Source organism: Giraffa tippelskirchi, chromosome 5 (genome assembly GCF_054371585.1).
Source record: "Giraffa tippelskirchi isolate mGirTip1 chromosome 5, T2T-mGirTip1v1.2.pri, whole genome shotgun sequence".
Classification (NCBI taxonomy): Eukaryota; Metazoa; Chordata; class Mammalia; order Artiodactyla; family Giraffidae; genus Giraffa; species Giraffa tippelskirchi.
Genome location: NC_137279.1, coordinates 41,014,459 through 41,020,000, shown reverse-complemented (window position 1 = coordinate 41,020,000; position 5,542 = coordinate 41,014,459).

Sequence of the window (5,542 nt, the reverse complement as noted above, 5' to 3'; positions counted from 1 at the left end):
TGGTTGTTTGAGAAAACAGAATCGATAAACCTCTAAGGAAAGTGGTCAGATAAGAGACAAAATACACATTCCCAATGTTGGGAATGAGAGGAAGCGACAACACTACAAAATCCACAGAGATTAAAAGGAGAGTAAGTGCCGGGGGTCCCACACCACCGTATTTTGATGAGTACCACTAGAAAGACTCAATGAACTCAGAAAAGCTGTTAATACTCATTGTAACACACATTACTATTCGTTACAGTGAACAGATACATATTAAAATCAGCAAAGGCAAAACACACATTGAGAGGAGCCCAAGAGAAATCAGAAATAAGCTTCTAGCTCTCCTTTCCCAGTGTAGTTGTATGTGCAGGTCTTAATTCTCCCAGCAATGATGTGTAATAAAATATGTGAAATACTGTCAACCAGGGAAGCTCCTCTAAACGTTTTTGTTTAGAGTTTTTACTGGGAGTCAGTAATGCAAGCATGGACTGCTAATATCACTGACTTTAGCTATACAGTCAGTCTCCAGCCCCTCCACAGATCAAATTGATGAAATAGGGCCCAGAAATCCAGGTAAACAAAAATAGGCATTCACGATGAAGCACAATTAGTATAAACTATCTGATAAGCACAAAGACCCTAGATATATAAAGACAAACTTACCATGAAGGATATTTCAAAGGCTTAGAGGTTTTCTCCCAGGAGCCAGTCAAGGGCTGGTTATTTCTTTGGAATGTGCAGAGTTTGAGCATCATAAACCTTCTGAGCTAACCTTTTCCGGACAATATTAGGAACAATTTTATGCCAATACATTCAACAACTTAGATGAAACAAACAAATACCTTGAAAGAAAAACTACCAAAATCACTCAAGAAGAAATAATCTAAATAACATCTATCAAAGTTCAATCTGTAGTTTACCACAAACTACAAAAAAAAAAGTTTCCCACAAAGGAAAGTTCAAATCGCTTCACTGGTAAGTTCTACCAAGTATATAAGGAAGAATTAATAGCAATGCTACACAAGTCTTTCAGAAAATCAAAGAAAATATTTGTTTCATGAAACCAGTATTACTCTGACCCCAAAATGAGGAAAACTTTACACAAAACTAAACTACAGACCAATATTTCTCATGAATATATGCAAGTTTCAACAAAATTTTAGCCAGTCAAATCCAACAATATACAAAAAGCATAATATACTATGTCTAGGTAGAATTTATAACAGGATGCAAGAATGGTATAACATTGGCTAACTGCTCAATGCAATATACCATATTAAAAATCTAATAAAGAAAATTCATATTATCACATCAATAGGCCCAGAAAATGCATGCAAGAAAATCCATTATCCATTTCTGATGAAAGCTCTTGGAAAACTAGGAACAGAAAGGAACCTCATCAACCTGCAAACGGGCATCTACAAAAAAACTCAAGTTAGCATCATTCTAAATGGTGAGAGAATTTACACTTTTTCCCTAAGGTCAGAAACAACAGGGTACCCAATCTCATTCTTTTATTCAACATTATACTGTTGGATCTAGCCAGTGCAATAAGGCAAGAAGAGAAAAAAAGGCATGCAGGCTAGAAAGAAGTTAAATTTTCAGACAACATGATCATCCAGGCAGAACATCAAATGGAATCTACTTTTTAAAATCTGCTGTAACTATTAAGGCAGCGTATAAAAAAACTTAATAGTTACAGCAACATTTTAAAAAGTAGAATCCATTGGATTTTCTACCTGGATGATCACGTTGTCTGAAAGTTTTACTTCTTTCTAGTCTGCATGCCTAGAGAGAAGAGAGTGTCAGAGGATGAGATGGCTGGATGACATCACCAATGCAAAGGACTTGAACTTGGGCAAACTCTGGGATATGATGAGGCACAGGGAGGCCTGGAGTGCTGAAATCCATGGGGTCACAAAGAGTCAGCCACAGCTGGGCAACTGAACAACAACTACTGTTAAGTGTGTTAATCATGGCTGATCAACAAACATAAATCAGTTTTATTTCTATGTAGTAGACAAAAAATTGAAAAAAATGCTATTTATTAATACAATGGCATGTTATTAATCAGTTAAAGATAAATCTAACAGATGTGCAAGACATTTACTGAAAATTATGGAGTACTGCTGAAATGCTATTTTAAGGCCTTATAAAAAACAAAATAGCATCTTGATTCTTTTCAGCTTATTTTTAATGTCTTTTATTTACTAACCCACAAGTCCATGGCTGCAACTAACAATAAGAAACACACGGGGTTCATAGAAATTCATACTAGAAAGGAATCTCAGAATATATAAAATGTGGAAATGTTTCAACTCAATTCTTAACTTTGAAAGGTTTCTTCTCTCAATATTTATGTGAGTACTCAGTAGGCATCAAACACTGTTATACACTGAGTAAATAAAAGATGAATCCCCTGAAATTGTGGAGATAACTATTGAGTAAAGCAAAATAGAAAATAAATAAATGCAGATAATTTAGGAGTTACAACGGTGCTATGAAACTAATAAAGAACACAAAAAAGTAGGGGGAAATCTGGGGTGCTATTTGTATGGGACAGGGTGGTCACCTAAGGGGACATTCAGGTCAAAACCTGAAGCAGAAAGAGACAGTCAGACAAGGCAAAGATCGTTATAGCCAAATGTAACAGCATTTGGGAAAGCCTTGGGTAGGGTGGTACAGGAATGAGAGGAGAGACTGGGATTTTCTAAAACTCCAAAGTAAGCCAATCTGGCTAGAGCGTAGGGAATGTGGAAAAAAGGAAAAATAGCTTAATGGTCAGGTTAAGAGGTAAGCAGGGATCAGATCCATGCAGGCTCATGAAGAAACAGGGATTTCACTCAAAAGTGCAACAGGAAGCTGTTTTACAGTTTTAACCAGACTACAGACATTAGATTTTTTGTTTTAGAAGATTATTCTAGTTGCTATGGCAGAGAATCAACTGAAGCCAATATAATAGTCTAAGTTGTCACAGATGGTCTCCTTTAGCCATAAACACAAAAATGCTGTATATGATACATCATGTTTTTATTTAACACAGAACTTAAAAGAAAGCAAAATGAGATGTAGAAAGTAAATCCAAAAGGCACTCTACCTGTATATGTGCTGGTGACTGGGATTTCTAAACACTTTTGAAGGCAAAATCAACAAAATTAAGTTCAGAGCGTGGAAAGGATGGTCCACATGGTAACAGAGGATTAAGAAAAAAACAAAACTCAGCCTACTGCTTTGTAAAGCAGCAAGGAATGTGTTTGTGTATTTTTTTTTAAGGGCACCTAAAGATATCTGGAGCTCCTGGTGGTTCAGACAGTAAAGAGTCTGCCTGCAGTGTGGGAGACCTGGGTTCGTTTCCTGTGTCAGGAATATCCCCTGGAGAAGGAAATGGCAAACCACTCCAGTATTCTTGTCTGGAGAATCCCATGGACGGAGGAGCCTAGCAGGCTATAGTCCAAGAGATTGCAAAGAGTTGGACACGATTGAGCGACTTCACTTTCAAAGATACCTGAGGCCTGTATCATATCTGGAGTAAAAGCCTAATTTATGTTACAAGCTGAAAAAATTACTTCAAATCTGTTTTAAAAATTATCTTAAAATCTGGTATAAAATGAAACTTCTAGGAACCAGTAAAACCAATTTGTAGTCTCTCAATCCAAGATATAAAGGGCTCTCAACAGAAAGAACTTTGAAGATAAATTCCCAGGAAAATATTCATTATTTTACATTATATGAAGAAACGAGGCACCATGAAAAGTGAAAGTCGCTCAGTTGTGTCTGGCTCTTTGTGACCCTAAGGACTGTAGCCCACCTCTGTCCATGGAATTCTCCAGGCAAGAAAACCAGAGTGGGTAGCCATTCCCTTCTCCAGGGGATCTTCCCCACTCAGGGATCGGACACAAGTCTCTTGCATCGCAGGCAGATTCTTTCCCATTTGAGCCACCAGGGAAGTAACCATGAGGGAGAGCCAAAAGAAATAACAAACAGTACATTTTGAAGTTTTCAAATTGGAAATTCTAACTTTATACAGATGTCTTTTACCATAATCTCACTCAAACTTTGGTTCTCGTTCAGGGGTAACGCAAAATCTTCTAAAATACCTTACTTTCCATCTCTATTAAGATTACTGATAGTTCTCGAAATTATCACACAAGGTGGTTCATTTTTATTAGATGGCACTAGATGGCTGATGCTGTAAACAGCAAACTGAACTAACAGAATGTACTGATCCCCAACTACAATTTTGGAGCTACATAATCTTTAACTGCATTTTAACATATTTAGTCTATCTTCAAAAACTGTATGAATCTGACTCCTCCAATCCTTCTGGATGGCCTTTTAATTTCTAAATGTTAGGAAAATGTGTCCATATTTAAAAAGACGAGTTTGTACACACCTCAATTTAAGAAATCGCTTTTAAAGTTTAAAAGCTTAGAGGTTACAAGAATTCCAAACACCCTTCACCTTCTAATCACCTACTTAGGCTTGAAACACTCATTCCAACACTTTTCCTGGGGTAGTACTTTTAGTCTACTCCTTAATTTCAATTTGTTTAAAAATAGTGACACATTAAAACCAAAAGCCATACATGTGATTTTTAAATGTAAGCTAAAATAACTGGTTTTAAAAGGCAAAACAATGAAAAGAGAACTAGGAAAAATTAAATATGGTATCATTTAAATCATCCTGATCTACATGTACTTAGACAACGTTTGTATCTTTTAATCTCTGAAATCTTGCTTAAAACGAGAAACGGTAGCCCAGAGTGGTTAACTGTTTAAGGTAGTACCAGGACATTGAGATCAGGACTCCAGGCAGGAGAAGCCTAGGAAACATTTTCCCATCCCCTCCTCGTCCACGTTTTACACTGCTTTCACTGAACATAAGCAGAGAGGAAAGATCGTTTTTATGAGGCGGGACTTAGACATCCCTTAGAAGAGGTGACAGATTAGCGAGAATCATTCACACAACATCAAAAAACCGACCCGCAATCAACAGAAATCTGGGAGTCGCAACGACCTGCGGGAGACCTAACCATGCTGTTACACGTGTCCGTTCCATTCCCACTATTATATCCCAGTCTTCTGAAATGATTCTTTATAAATAAAAGCTTAAACCTGGACAGTCTTGAGTCAACCTGCAGGATAAAGTCAGTGCAGTTTTAGAGGAACCCTCTACAAATCACGCAGTGAAACCTCGCATGACCACCACTCAGAGGGCTCCGCTCCAGTAAATTTACAAAGGGCCCCTAGAGGCAGGGTCTGTCCTCCCTTCTCCGCCACCGACTCGTAGCCACTTTCTCACTGCCTGTTTATCTCCAGCCTCCTCGCATCGGTATTTCCTCTTTTTCCTCTTGAAGCGATAATCCAACAAGCACAGGAGACAGGGAGAAAGAGAAAAGCCAGGTCAAGGGGAACGAATGTCTGCGAAGCCAAGATTTCCTTATGCACTTTGTCAGGCACTGCCGGAGATAGCCTGAAAGAGATCCGGGTCCTGCTGCAAGGGAGAAGGGGGCCTTGCGTCCAGAGTTCAATGCGCTGATTGGTTGGTCAGTGGCGGC